Genomic DNA, 16,492 nt, shown 5'->3' on the forward strand with positions numbered 1-16,492 from the left:
CTTTGGACTTGCACCTAAGATACTCTGGAAATCAATGCACTTAAGGCTCCTACCATTTACCATATACATTCTTGGAAATTGAAAGAAAATTGCACCATACTTTATTTCAACATTTTCATTACTAGTGGCGATTTTTTTTTTCACATGGAATATGGGGAGTACTAACCATTTAGATACAGAACTGGTTCGAAGATAGAAGACAGAGGGTGGCGTTGGAGGGTTGCTTTTCAGACTGGAGGCCTGTGACTAGTGCCGCAAGGATTGATGCTGCGTCCACTGCTTTTTGCCATTTGTATGAATGATTTGAATGTGAACATAGGAGGTACAGTTAATAAGTTTGCAGATGATGCCAAAATTTGAAATGTAGAGGACAGCAATGAAGGTTACCTCAGAGTACAATAGGATCTTGATCAGATGGGCCAATGGGTTGAGGAGTGGCAGGTGAAGTTTAATTTAGATAAATGCGAGGTGCTGCATTTTGGAAAAACAAATCAAGACTTATACAGTTAATGGTAAGGTCCTGGAGAGTGTTGCTGAACAAAGGGATCTTGGAGTGGAGGTTCATTGTTCCTTGAAAGTAGAGTTGCAGGTAGACAGAGTAGTAAAGAAGGCATTTGGTATGCTTGCCTTTATTAGTCAATGCATTGAGTGTAAGAGTTGGGAAGTCATGTTGCAGCTGTATAGGACATTGGTCAGGCCAATTTTGGAATAATGCATGCAGGTCTCCCCGCTATAGGAATGACGTTATTAAACTTGAAAGGGTTCAGAAAAGATTTACAACAATGTTGCCAGAGTTGGAGGGTTTGAGCTATAACAAAAGGCTGAAAATGCTGGGGCTGTTTTCCCTGGAGCATCAGAGGCTGAGAGGTGACCTTATAGAGATTTATAAAAGCATAAAATTAGATTTGATTAGATTAGATTCCCTACAGTGTGGAAACAGGCTATTTGACCCAACAAGTCCACACTGACCCTCCAAAGAGTAACCCACCCAGACGCATTTCCCTCTGGCTAATGCACCTAATACTGATCAAATTTAGCATGCCCATTTCACCTAACCTGCACATTTTTGGATTGTGGAAGGAAGCCGGAGCACCTGGAGGAAACTCACACAGGCACAGGGAGAATGTGCAAACTCCACTCAGACAGTCACCCAAGGCTGGAATCAAACCCAGGGCCCTGGCACTGTGAGGCTGCAGTGCTAACCACTGACCCACCATGCCACCCAAAAGGGGCATCATGAGGGGCATTGAAAGGGTAAATGGACAAGGTCTTTTCCCTAGAGTGGGAGATACCAAAACTAGAGGGCATAGGTTTAAAGTAAGATGGGAAAGATTTAAAAGGGACCTAACGGGCAACGTTTTCATGGAGAGGGTGGTGCAAATATGGAATGAGCTGCCAGAGGAATTGGTGAACACAGAACATAGAACAGCACAGCACAATTGTGCTGAACCTGAAGCCAAATTAAAGTAATCCCTTCTTCCTGCCCATTATCCATATCCCTCCAAATCTTGCATCGTCATGTGCTTATCTAAAAGTCCCTTATATGCCTTTATGGTGTCTCCCTCCAGCATCAACCCTGGCAGTACATTCCAGATACAGGCCACTCTCTGTGTAAAAAAACCTGCCCTGTATGTCTCCTTTGAACCTTTCCCCTCTCACTTGAATTGCTTGCTCCATAGTATTAGGCATTTCAACCCTTGAAAAAAGATTCTGACCAACAACCCTATACATGCATCTCATAATTTTATGGACTTCTATCAAGTCTCCCTGAATCTTCACCACTCAAGTGAAAGCGAACCGAGTTTTTCTAACTTCTCCTTATAGCTCCTTATAGATGGAGACTGGTGCAATTATAACATTTAAAAGGCATCTGGGTGGATATATGAATAGGAAGGATTTAGAGGGATATGGGCCAAATGCTGGCAAATGAGAGTAGATTTATTCAGGATATCTGGTCAGCATGGATGATTTGGAGTGAAGGCTCTGTTTCCTTGTTGTACATCTCTATGACTCTGTATGTTGGAAAGCTTTTGCACATTTCTTTAATATTACGAATTGGAGAAAAAATGCTTTCCTCTCAAGGTCACTGTAAATTACAGTTTGGAACTGTAGGGATTGATGGAAATAAATCAGTAGCAATTTTAAAATTGCCAATGATATTTAAAAAGAAATCTTTATAATTAATCAGAATAAAATAAATTTGAGTTCAAGGTTTTTTAATATTTATGCATAATCTTGTTCAATCACACCTCTTGTGTCCCAGCGTTCTCAGCTGGAGCTCTGGGTTTCAAAGTTTAAACTGCATTTGGCCTCAATGTGATGCATCCATGACAAAGGAGTTCCATGGAAGCACATTCCTGGAAGTGTTCATCCCACAGTTCAAAGGTGTGCAAACAGAGAGGAATTGGATGACCAGCACGCAGTCAAAGACATGCAGACAGATCCTGCAGAAATCTCAGAGTATACTTCACTCTCCACATTCTGAATACTTGAGAGATGGATGATTCTCCCAAGGATTACAGCAAGAGTCTTTAAAGGTGGCTCAGCTGTGTGCGTGTGTGCAGGGTTGTAATTGTATGCACAGCAGTGACCTTTACATGTAGAAATCAATGCCAAGCAGCATATGCAGGGCCTCCAGAGGTTGCAAGGCCACATATCTTTTATCTTGTTCCCAGTTGAGCCAGTCCCACATCATAGAATTGTAGAATCCCTACACTGTAGAAAGAGGCCATCTGGCACAACAAGCCCACACTGACCCTCCAAAGAATAACCCACCCAGACCCTTTCTCCTCCCCTATAATTCTAAATTTACCCCTGACTAATGCAAACTAACCTACACAACCCTGAACACGAGGGGCAATTTAGCATGGCCAATTCACTTAACCTGCACATCTTTGGATTGTGGTGGTAAATTGGAGTAAACCCATGCACTCACGGGGAGAATGTGCAAACTCCACTCAGACAGTCGCCCGAGGTTGGAATCAAACCCAGGTCCCTGGTGCTGTGAGGTAGCAGTGCTAACCACTAAGCCACTGTGTCACTTAGATCAGATTCACTTACTGCGTAACTGTCAGGGCCTATTCCAACCATAATGTAGCTCCCCTTTAAGTGGTACTCAGAAGTTATAATCTTTGGTCCCTTGGTGAAACGTACATCTGATATCAGGATTATAAGGATAGTGCAGGAAAATAGTATTGAGGTAGCAGAAAAGGAGCCAAGGTCTGGTTGAGTTCTGAAGCAAACTCAAGGGTTTGAATGGTCTTTACTTTATTTCTATTCCTATTATCTATGTTCCTACATTCCAACGAACCTTGGTTGGGCAGCAATCACTGCCATGAGCCTGGTGTGTTGTTCACATATCATGCACCTTCCAATCATTTTGGGTATATTCAACTCAGCCTCCCAAATAAGGCAAGATAAGAGGTAATTTCATTCTTTGCACATCCAGCATTTCAAACATTGTTCAGGAATATCTTGGTTATCTCTCCAATTTAATTATATTTTATTGAAATATCTTAGCACCCGTAGTTTGCCTGATCATCAAGTCAAACTGAAGTATACATGTATATGTAGAATCAGCAAGAATAACTGGTCAGAGGAATTCATCTACATTTTAAATTCATTGGTAGATCACACCATCAAATTTACTATGGCCATTTTGTGAAATCAAGCTAAAGTCAAAGTAATTCCCAAGACCAATGATCAATAATTCATTAGAAACCAGGTGGCTTGAGAAGCAGTATTTGACAGATTGCAACAATACATTTCCTACAGAGAGGGTGAAGGAAAAATATAATTCCAACTGGTTCAGGAGAAATATGTTTAAAAATATCAACATAAACCAAAGTTTAGTGCTGCTTAGAAACACATAGGTTCAGAATATAGCTGTATTGCATATAAATTAGACTAGACAGTTCTGTTTGCCGTTGGCATATTGTGGTGATGCTATAGGTCAAAGCAGTCAACTATTGTCAGAATCATAGAAGCATAGAAAATTTCAAAAAAAACAGTTTGCATTTATATAACAATTTTAATGCAGCAAAACATCCCAAAGGCACTTAACGGGAGCATTTATCAAACAGAATCTGGCACAGAATCACATAAGGGAATATTAATACTGGTGACCAATTGCATGGCTAATGAGCTAGTTTTTAAGAAGTCAGTTAAAACAGGGTGAAGGTAGAGAGACAGGATGGATGTCAGAGTTTAGGTCCTAGCCAACTCAAAGTACAACCAACAAGTTAGAGTAAATAATATTGGTCCAGGAGTGGTGATGGTTAGGTTGGGGAAGCTGCACAAAAGGCCAGATTGAGGAGTCCAGCAAATCCTGGAGGATTACTGGAGAGTTAGCCCATGGAGGAGCAAGGGGGATTTTAAATTGGAGGCCGATTGAGGTCACCAACAATGAGTGGTGTTTGAATGCAAGATAGAGCAGTCACAATATGAGCAACAGAGTATTAGTTTCTTCTGATTTTACTGACAGAGGTTCAGAAGCTCACCTCAGAACCAACAAGGATGCTGGACAGGGAGTGGGATTGAGTTGAGTAGTTAGAGAACAGAGCTGGTGGCAGAAAGACTAGGGTGAGACATCAGGAATCTCAATGGGACCTAAGACATCAAAGGTGGAGATGAGAGCATGATTGAGAAGACTGAATCCGAAGTCACATGACACCAGGTTATCGTTCAACAGGTTTATTTGAAATCACAAACTTTCAGAGCGCTGCTCCTTCATCAGGTGAACCTCACAGCTGACCTGACAAAGGGGCAGTGTTTTCAAACTTGTGATTTTAAATAAACATGTTAGACTGTAACCTGGTGTCGTGTGACTTCTGACTTTGCCCAACCCAGTCCAACACTGGCATGTCCACATCATGACAGGACTGAAAGTTGCAGAAACTCTGTGATGAACAGCTAGACAATTGGAAATTTGCAGTTGTCATTCCAAATTGTAGGAAAAAGAATATTTTCCAGGAGTAGATGTGGAAAGAAGGGGGGTTGGGAGGGGGTATGTGTGGAGAGTGACACAAGGAAGTGATCAGTGATAGATTTATCCATCATTTGAATGATGGGAGTAGAGAGATCATGTTACTTGGCAAAGTCAAGGGAATGTCAGTGACTATGTATAGGAGAATTTATGTACATGAAGTAGTGTGGTAGATGGCTACCACAATCGTCTTCTGCTGATTGGATCTACAGGTATTGCCCGCCTTTCGAACTTTCACTTTACATCAATTTGCTTTTATTAAAGACTTTCATTCGTACCTGTTTTTGCTAACCGAAACAGAATTTTCACTTTTACGAAAAGGTATGCGCAGCGAGAGTGGCACTGCCAAGCGCTTTCTCTGGAAGTGTTAATAGATGACCCTCTTCCTCTCTCTCCTATACCCCAGTCTCCTGTACCTCCCACCACCCCAACGTCCGATGATTCAGCCTAACATACCATCATCACCACCGCCATCTCTCAGCCTTTCACTGTGCTCGCTGTCTTCCCAATTCTGGTTAGTAAAGCTACACTGTACGTACATTATAGGCTGTGTATTTATCATATCATTCCTACTTTTACTAAATGTTAGTGCTATTTTAGATTTTGCGTTTATTTGGTATGATTTGGTAGGTTATTTTTTGAATTTGGGAATGCTCAAAAATTTTTCTTATGTAAATTAATGGCAATTGCTTCTTCCTTTTGCACCATTTCTGCTTATGAAGGGTTTTTTAGGAATGCTCTACTTTCAGATAGCAGGGACACCTGTATATACTTCATAGAGAGTGACGGAAGAAAACCACAAGGTAATCTAATGAAAAGAGATTCTTGTCTTAAATATGATAGAGGCTATTGCTGGATAACAGTCAGGTACAAATTACATGAATAAGATAGGCATTATTACTGAGGTGATCAGGATAACAAGTCTGTCTGCTTTGGAATCCTAAAATATTCTGCCTTTCCCCATCCATATCCCTATGACATCATCAGATTAGGTGGATTTCATGTAGTCATCAGCATCAACCCTTTCAGAATCACTACAAAAGATGACAGACATCATGAAGATGTGCCCATCAGCCAAGTCTCCATCAAGGCCCAAGTAAATGTGATCATCCACAATAAAAGCATGGACAGCAAGGCCCTGATGTGAGCTGACATGCTAGGGGGAGATGACTAAGAGACCTTAATAGCTGATCTGTTGGCAGAATCCCCAGGGTCAGAACTGGAATGGGTGAATGAGATGGAAGAGCAACTAGGAAAAAATGAGGACTGCAGATGCTGGAAACCAGAGTTGAAAAATGTGGTGCTGGAAAAACACAGCAGGCCAGGCAGCATCCGAGGAGCAGGAGAATCGACGTTTTAGACTTAAGCCCTTCTTCAGGAATGAGGCTGGTGTGCCAAGTGAGCTGAGATAAAAGGTCGGGGGGAGGGGATTTGGGGGAGGGGCGCTGGGAATACGATAGGTGGAAGGAGGTGAGAGTGAGGGTGATAGGCCGGAGAGAGAGTGGGGGCAGAGTGGTCGGGAAGAAGATTGCGGGTCAAGAGGGCAGTGCTGAATCCGGGGGTTGGGACTGAGATAAGGTGGGGGGAGGGGAAATGAGGAAGCTGGAGAAATCTACATTCATCATGTGGTTGGAGGGTTCCTAGGCGGAAGATGAGGCGCTCTTCCTCCAGGCGTCATGTGGCCAGGGTCTGACGATGGAGGATGCCAAGGACCTGCGTGTCATTGGCAGAGTGGGAGGGGGAGTTAAAGTATTCAGCCACGGGGCGGTTGGGTTGGTTGATGCAGATGTCCCACACGTGTTCCCTGAAACATTCTGCAAGTCGGCAAGCGCAACTGTCAAACTTAGCCCCCTTCAGACTCGCTGAAGTGAGAGTATCAGTTATACAGGTTGAGTCATTGCTTGGAAGGAGTTAGCAATGAGAGCCTGACAAACCTTTCAGAAAGAAAGAATAAAGACATTTTTAACTTTATTTTCAGACAGGACAGAAACATGGTATTAGTTTAAACAATGCTGTCAAAAGCCTTGCCTTTATCCTAAGTGATGTTGAGGATTACAGAAGGTTAAATTACAGTTCCACAATCATTTTACGATAAAGACAGGCAGATAGAGAGTATGAAATATATAAACTGTATGAATAATACTGAGATTTAAGAGCTGCATGAATTGAAATGTATTTGTCTTAAAAAGCAAGCAAGCTTTTCATCACAGCAGGAGGTAATGTACAAGTAAGGAGATTTCTCTAGCATTGAAAGAGTCTCTGTCAAAGGAGTTTGTACAATGAAGTTATGGCACTGGACAAGTAATGGTAAGAAATAAATATGTATGAAAATAGATGAAGCCTCTAATCTCTGCTTTGCAATCTATTTCAACAAGTAGGTGGTATGAGATAATGTTTTATCCAGCAGGAAGCAGGTATAGATAAAAGCAAATATGAGGGGATGCAATGCTATCACTGGGAAAACCTTCAGTTGTCTCCAATCGATTGATTTGTACAGACTTGGAGAAGCCACATTTGTGTGTCCTCATTAAATCCTGTGCATGTAACTGCTAGTCACATAGATTCATATAGCACAGAAAAGGCCCTTCAGCCTATTGAGTCTGCACTGACAATAGCTACCCCTAAAACCAAATACCAACTTCCTGCACTTGTCCCATATCCTTGAATGTTACAACATTTGAAGTGCTCATCCAAATATTTTTTAAAGGTTGTAAGGTTTCCAGCCTTCATTACCTTTCCAGGCTGTGCATACTCACTGAGTGAAAACATTTTTCCCAAGCCCCCTCTGAATCTCCTGCCCCTTACCTTAAAACTATGCTCTCTCATGATTGACCCTTCAACCAAGGGGAACAGCTTTTCTCTATTCACCCTGTCCATGCCCCTCATAATCTTATACACCTCAATCATGTCCCCACTCAGTCTTCTCTGCTTTAAAGAAAACAATCTCTGCTTATATCTCAATTTCTCCATGCCAGGCAACATCCTGGTGAACCTCCTCTGAATCCCCTCTAATGCTATCACATCCTTCCTGTCATGAGGCAACCAGAACTGCACAAGTAAGCCAGTTGAGGCCTGACCAATGCTCTGTACATATATGTGCACTCCAGATGGCATTTAATATTATTATTTTCCAATAATAAATGAAGTAAAATATTATTCCTCTCTTTAGCTTTTCAAATTTGTGAAAAAGGCAAAGGAAATACCAGCTACAAGAAGCCAAAAGAGACATAGAGGAAAGTAATAGGACAAAATCAGTAGATTAGAGAGGTCAATGGGTGAAGAAAGGCTAAAGTAAGGATCTGACAGGGGAGAAACTGAAGAAGAGAGGATGTCAGAATGCAGGATCTGTGAGAGGATAAAGAGATCAGACAAAGAAGAGGGAAATCAAAGTGATGGACTGGAGTCTGGAGTGGTAGCCATAACACCAATGCAAATATATACAGGTAAACTCAAATTACATAGGCAGGATACACAGCATGGTTAAGATAGTTGGACCCTGGTAATAAATCACAAATAGAGAAGAGACAATAAGAGAGAGTCCAAAGCTAAGGTCTGAAGTCTTTTCCCTGGGGTGGGGGAGAACAGAACTAGAGGGGATGAGAGGGGAAAGATATAAAAGAGACCTAAGGGGCAAACTTTTCACGCAGAGAGTGGTACATGTATGGAATGAGCTGCCAGAGGAAGTGGTGGAGACTGGTACAATTGCAACATTTAAAAGGCATCTGGATGAGCATATGAATAGGAAGGGTTTGGAGGGATATGGGCGCGGGTGCTGGCAGGTGGGACTAGATTAAGTTGGAATATCTGGTTGGCATGGACATTTGGACCGAAGGGCCTGTTTCCATGCTGAAAATCTCAATGACTCTAAGTCGCAGACTTCAGCAAATAACGTTACTGAGAATATTTAGGATGGATTGAACCATCGTTGAAGTGATATCCAGATTCAGGGACAACTAAGAAGGATAAGTGAGTCCAGATGTTATTTAAATGATACAGTGTCAGAAGAGCACTGCTGGAAATATGTCTGTGGAAATAAAGAGATAAGAGTTGTGCAGACTCTGTAATGAGATAGAAAAATTATGGCAAAATGGGATTTCATGACAAAGATCCAGAAGCACAAATGGAATGTCATAGGAGGCTGAAATTCTGGCTAGGATTCTTGTAACAAAAAAAAATTGATAAACCAAATGGACCAGTAGAAAAGATAACTGCAGTGGTATGCACCACAGCAGTTGACTCTTATGGTGTGGTTAAGTGTAATTCAGTGGGGTAATGTTGTCATAACCCTGGGTGGTTTCTATCAGGTGCTCCGATTTCCTCCCACAACCCAGAGATGTGCAGAATAGGTGGATTGGCCATGCTAATTTGCCCAATAGTATCCAGGGATGAGCAGGCAAGGTGGATCAGCCATGGTAAACATGGGGTTACAGAAATAGGGTGGGAGCCTGGGTCTGCGTGGATGCTCTTTGAAGGGTCAGTGTAGACTCAGTTGGGCGAATGGTCTTTTTCCACGCTATAGGGATTCTATGATTTGCTTTTACAAAGGTAAAGAATTCCCACACACCTTAGCAAAATTCATAGGCTCATGGATAAAACCAAATAGTCAGGAATCCCAGAATGGAACCTGGTAAATTTAAAACTTCCAGCTTGAGTTTAGAGGTAGGGCTAAAATGGACCTGCCATTAGAGTGAGGACCAATTGAATACTGCGATAGAGAAATTTGGGGAAGAAGGGGCAAAGAAATGACTTGAAAAAGATGGAGTTATGTAACAAAGGAGATTCTTTAGGATTTGGCATCTCAGGAGCTTCCTGGTTTATCAAGAGCACGGAAAGAGCACATTGAGCTCATTGTTCCTGCGCTGCCTCTGTGTAAGTTATCAAACTAATTCCATTCCTCAGCCAGTTTCACATAACATTCTAAATTGCTACTTTTAATTATTTATCAATGCTGTCAAATGTATTTTGGATTTGCTTCCACCAGTGTTTCTGGTGGAACAATGCCCTTAAAAATCCTTTAAACTCCCTTTGTTTCCTAAACCATGCCTTCCAATTACTATCTCATCCACTTCTCAATTTACCTTACCAAAATCCTTCATCACTTTTAAAAACTCTCTCAGACTTCTGCCTAACCTTCTCTGATTTCTAAAACACATCGTAAGCTCAAGACAACAAGGTATTGTTAGATTGAGACCTGGCTTTTGGACTCCAATTTTAAAAATAAAGCCACAGCAAAAATCTTCACAATGCAATCAAAGATAGTGTTTCTGAAGAAAACAGTCAAAACCCTGAAAGAATTGCTTCCCTACTCTGATAGCAAGTGCAAGCACTCGAGGAAATTAATGAAGACAGGGCAGGTGAGGAGATAGGTTATAAATTATATAAAGATGAAGAATCCAAGGTAAGCTGTCAATTCATCAAAAAATGGCAAGTAATGAGATTCTCAGGGAAGTGTAGTCACTACCTGAATTTAATTCCATATTCAGTACTGTAGTTACTCCACTAAAAGATACAGTACAAAGAAAACAAAGAGGAAATGTGAGCAGAGGGATATCAATTCACTTTCAAGAAGTTGCTATTCTAGCAAACAAACTAGTGTCAACAGCTCCATAAAAACCTTTAAAATAGCCACTAGCACTAGTGAACTTATGGTAGTGGTGGTGTCATGCCAGGAGGATGAATTAAGCATAGAGAGTCAAATCAGGGATTTCAATAGGAAATTAAACAAAGACTAGAAACAATATTTCAACTGTGGAGAAAAAAGCCTTAGGATTATTAATTCATTCGAACACCTTGAGATCTATGTCCAAAGTGCGTGAAGAAGAAACTGCAATTTATGTGCATCACAATCTGTGGAAAAAAAACAAAACTTGAAATGTGAGACTATTTCATTGAATTTGTTCCTCCAATCATATCATTTAGAGTCTTAGAGATGTGCAGCACAGAGACAAACCCTTCAGTCCAACTCGTTCATGCCGACCAGATATCCTAACCTAATCTCATCTCATTTGCCAGCACTTGACCCATATCCCTTTAAACCTTTCCTATTCATTTATCTATCCAGATGCCTTTTAAATGTTGCAATTGTACCAGCCTCCGCCACTTCCTCTGGCAGCTCATTCCATACACGTACCACCTTCTGCGTGAAGGTGGTACGTGTATATCTTTCTCCTCTCACCCTAAACCTATGCCCTCTAGTTCTGGACTCTCGCACCTCAGGGAAAAGACTTTCTCAATTTACCCTATCCATGCCCCTCATGATTTTATAAACCTCTAAAAGGTCACCCCCTCAGCTTCCGACGCTCCAGGGAAAACAGCCCCAACCTACTCAACCTCTCACTTTTGCTCAAATCCTCCAGCCCTGGCAACGTCCTTGTAAATCCTTTCTGAAACCTTTCAAGTTTCCCAACATCATTCCAATAGAAAGGAGATCAGAACTGCTCGCAATGTTCCAAAAGTGGCTTCACCAATATCCTGTACAACCACAACATGACCTCCCACCTCCTATACTCAATACGCTGACCAAGAAAGGAAAACATACCAAATGCCTTCTTCACCACCCTCTTTACCTGGAATTCTACTTTCAAGGAGCTATGAACCTGCACTCCAAGGTCGCCTTGTTTAGCAACACTCCCTTGGACCTTACCATTAAGTGTATACGTCCTGCTAAGATTTGTTTTTGCAAAATGCAGCACCTCACATTTATCTAAATTAAATTCCATCTGCCACTCTGAAGAGAAAACTAAAGCGATTATGGATGCCGTGTCCAGAGTTTTTGAAATGTTCAGTGTAAGAACAGTCCCCAAAACTTAATGGAGAGCAACCAACAAACATATCGGCTTCTTCTTATTTGCACTTCGTCTTATAACGAAATGGGAAGGATTCTCATTTCATTCTTCACAGTGCAGAAATATCATGACGATATGATTTTTGACTTGAAGGTGGTATTTATATTTTCCCTATTCTTGGCTGGATTTATTTAAAAACTGAAATCCGCTACAGATAATTATGCTTTATTAAAAAGAAGTGAACTGCCAGACAAAAATGATTGAATACAATTTGCATAGTTTTACATTCCAACTAGTGGGATAAAAACAATGAGGAAGCAATGCAAGACCCCAGCTCCTATCAATTTACACCACCTTGAAACTTCTCAAATGTCTCTTCAGTGAGGTATCAAAAAGCAATTGTGTGGTTTGAAACAATAATTGCCACAGACATGGACTAGATGAATAATCTCAAGGATATTCAAATGAAGAGAATACTTCAAGACCTTCTGCAATGCAGGAGCGGGATTAAGACAATGCTATACTGGACAACCTTGAAAGACTGTGTCTCTGCCTCCCTTTGGAAGTGCTGTGCTCTGTTCTGCAAACGTAATCAATACTGAGAGAAAACCAATTACAAACTGAGATCTTCTAATATGTGCAAATCTCTAGTGTACAACTGCATCGCAGAGAAAAACTGAGCTTTTGCCGAATGAAAGGTAGACAAGCAGGAGGCACAGCAAGCCTGGCAACATTAGGAGATAAGAAATCGATGTTTCGGGTGTAACTCTTCACCACCAAACTTGCCGTGAGGGCGTGAATGGAATTTCACCGCAAAACTTTATCTGTCAATGTTTATTCTTAATGTTAAATTAGCCTAAATTCATGCTTTCTCACGACCTACAATTTAAAACCACAGCTCATCAACAGAGGTTGAAAGGATTCAGAAGCAGCATTGGAAGGTCCAGTACAACTTCCAGGATGATACACTGCAATGTAGATGTATATATGTGGAACATGAACACATCACCACAGTGGTTACAGAGCTAGGGACCCAGGTTTGATTCCACCATCAGGTGACTGTCTGGGTGAAGTTTGCACACTCTCCCCGTGTCTGTGTTGGTTTCCATCGGGTTCTGCAGTTTCCTCCCACAGTCCAGAGATGTGATGGTTAGGTGGATTGGCTATGCTGAATTTCCCTGTAGTGTTGAGGAAAGTGTAGGCTAGGTGGATTAGTCATGGTAGATGTGGGGTTACAGGATACGGTGGGTATGGGTGGGATGCTGGCTGGAGGGTCAGTGTGGACTTGATGGGCTGAATAGTCTCCTTCCACATGGTAGGGATTTTATGATTTTACATCTCAGTGCTTCATCTGAGGCGTCGTTAATGTTTTATAAAGGTTTACTATAACCTCTTCGCTTTGATATTTTATGACTCTATTAATACAGGCAAGATTTCCATTCACGTTTTTAACAGTTTTCTCACATGCTGCCTTGAAACATTTGCATATATATTGTGGTTAGGTGACCCACGACCTCCTGGATTAATATAGAAGTATTGATACTTTTTCATGAGCGTAGATTAAAAACTTGAAATGTGGAACCAAGTTTAAACCTCGTCAGACTCTGCAATTTGCAAACTGCAGAGCTGGAGCAGACAATATTCATGCAGCTAGGCCTTGAACAATCAACTTCTCATTGAAACCAGACAGGTCTAGAACTGCCTGGTCAGGTGCTAATGGCCAAACTCTGTCAGAATTAACCATTGTTTACTCCTCCAATGAACCTACTTTGTTAGATGAATGCTTTGCAGACTTGGTATCACCCAACTCAGTAGGAGGCCAGAAGCATAGCATGTCCAGGACAGGTCTTGACAGTTAAAAGTTCAAAATCAAATTCTACAGCCTCCAAGTATGGAGAACAGTCACCTCATTAGATTGTCCTGCCTGAAGCTAATGTTGGACACAGGGGTCACTGAACCTTTACAAAGAGGGGGATAAAAAGGGCGACCTGGAACCCCAACTCAGTCTGTTTTTGCATCTTCTTCAAAAGTGTCTCCAGACAGCATCTTTGACTGGCAGCTGAGCTTCACGGGATCTCCAGCTCCTTGTACCTCATGGGGAGCATCATCAGACTGACCAGACCCAGAAGGGTGAGACGACCCAAAGGCCAGAACCAGCCCTAGACGAGAGGGGAAGCCCATATTGAAGACAGTAGATCCTGAAGCATCAGCCAACCTTCAAAGACTAAGGAACAGCCTGCCCCAGCCTTATCGAATGAGCATTACCATTCTTTTCAGACAAACAGTTCAAATATAGTGGCAGGGACCTGTGGGTAGGCTGTAACGAATCCTGGGACATGGGATGCTGGAAGTAGCTGTCTAGTGTAGATTTGAGACCTGTTTAATGAAGAGTGCTGTAAAGATATTGATATGGTTTGAGTTTACTTAAAGTGCAATAGTAGAGTCTGATATAATAAAGTTTATCCTTGTTAGTGTGTTTAATAAAGTTGTGTTAGGCCATCCCATGACTCTTGTCCCCTTTGTCTATCTCACTGCATAATCCACCTGAGTTGAAAAGGGCCACCGTAAACTGGTCAAGTTTAGTAAGGGTACATTTACCCACTCTTTCACTTCACAGCAATATGTTCCTTGGTCTCTTAAAACTTGCCATTAGTACACATTGCCTTTCCTTGTTCTTCCTATCAAATATCTACAAAATGCATTTGTCACAGAAATGCCTAATAGTCCTTGTGAAATCATTCAAGATGGTCCAATAAAACTGCATAGAATACCAATCAGGGCTTTTTGAGTTTAATTGAAGGATATTATCACCCACCATTAACAAAGGGCTTGATCCTAACAAATCCCCATTATGACACAGCCTCCTTTGAGTCATTCTGATGTGAAAGTAACAGGAAGGCAGATAGATTAAATTAGATTCCCTACATTATGGAAACAGGCCATTTGGCCCAACAAGTCCACACCAACCCTCCGAAGGATAACCCACCCAGACCCATTCCCCTACATTTACCCCTGACTAATGTACCTAACACTATGAGCAATTTAGCTTGGCCAATCCACCCTAACCTGCACATCTTTGGATTGTGGGAGGAAACCACAGCACCTGGAGGAAACCCACGCAGGCACGGGGAGAATGTGCAAACTCCACACAGACAGTCACCTAAGGCTGGAATCAAACTCGGGTCCCTGGTGCTGTGAGGTAGCAGTGCTAACCACTGAGCCTTCGTGCGGCCACAGATGTGTGAGGGGTATTCAATTGCTGATGCTGTTTGAGGCAATGCCTCAACAATGTCTATAATAATAAGGACCATCCTTCACTGTTGTCATAACAAGAACCTTTACCAGCTTGGTCCTTTTCAGTGTACTGTGTCGGTAACTACCTGTTGAAGTAAAATCTATTTGGAATTATCCTCTTCAAATTGAACTGCAGGATGTCTGTTCTCCAGTCTCTCTAAGCAGTACGAAATATAGATATTTTCAAACCTGTTCAGACATGTTAATGACATACCTCTGGGTCAGATGGGACTTGAACCTTTGCTCTCACGCTAGTTGGGTAACTTCACCAAGTGATGCAAAAGAGTCATACAAATTTGACTAGAAGTTTCCTTTGTTGCATATCAAAAGCCGACCAAGTTTTTAAACTGAAGTCCTTTGTGGCTGAGGAGAGGTTTTATAGTAAAAGGATTGAAAAGGCAATGGACCATTGACTACTTACTTCATTCTTCTAAATCATGCCTTACACACTGAGGGACATTTATATTGACTTTGATCCATCATATTTCATTTTTAGACTTTGTTTTAGGCTGTAGTTGTTTACAGCACAGACTCAATGTGGAAACAAGGCTCATTGCATAGCTATTAATGAAAGAAACTGAACTTAAGATTCCTTGAGAGGTACAGAATGGTGATTAATGGATGCAATGCTTCAATAAGCACTGCTTCATCCAGGGAGTGGAGTTATTTGATGGCTGCTGTCTAGGCCAAATGTATTGCCTTCTTGTGTTATAAATCTATTGCATGTTTGACAATATTAAAATCAGATCCTAAGATTGATCAAAGATAATGGAATAGTGTTTCCCAAGTTAGGTCAAAAGCATGCCGTTTTCTTAAAAAATCACTTTAGAATGTAACACACATTTTAATAATAAAGTCACGGTGTCATTGTGTTCTTGAACTTAGGAAAAGGCCCTTTGGTCCATCACATCCACGTTAGTCAGTTTAACTATTCTAATCCCATTTTCCAGCATGAGCACTATATTCTGCTGCTAAGTGTAGTAGTGTGCTACTTTGAATACACTTTTAGGGCCACAAAGTGCAATTTCTCAGTTTCCCAGGCTCACCTAACATGACTACGTGCAACATATAATTAACTGATCTGACTTGCTTTCAATCTTTTTCTCAAAGTAAAACTAAGTATGAATCTTGAAATCAATTGGAACATGTTGTTGGAAAAAATTTCTCTTCACTTGGGAAAATTATCAGTGTTCACTCAGCTTCTTTCATATCTTGTTTTAATTTTGACAAAATAAAGGCAATGTATTGTCACCAGAAGTATGACAGATGAGCCTCAAAGCAGGTTGTTATGACAATATAAAGTTTATTTGCTAAACAAGAAGATATAGGATCGTGAATGAGTGAAACAAAATGTATTTGTCCCTTTGGAATTGTATTTTCCAATTGAGCATACAGACAACTTACAATGTGATAAATTTCATCTAACTCA

This window comes from Chiloscyllium punctatum, chromosome 3, assembly GCF_047496795.1.
Source record: "Chiloscyllium punctatum isolate Juve2018m chromosome 3, sChiPun1.3, whole genome shotgun sequence".
In the NCBI taxonomy this organism is placed as follows: Eukaryota; Metazoa; Chordata; class Chondrichthyes; order Orectolobiformes; family Hemiscylliidae; genus Chiloscyllium; species Chiloscyllium punctatum.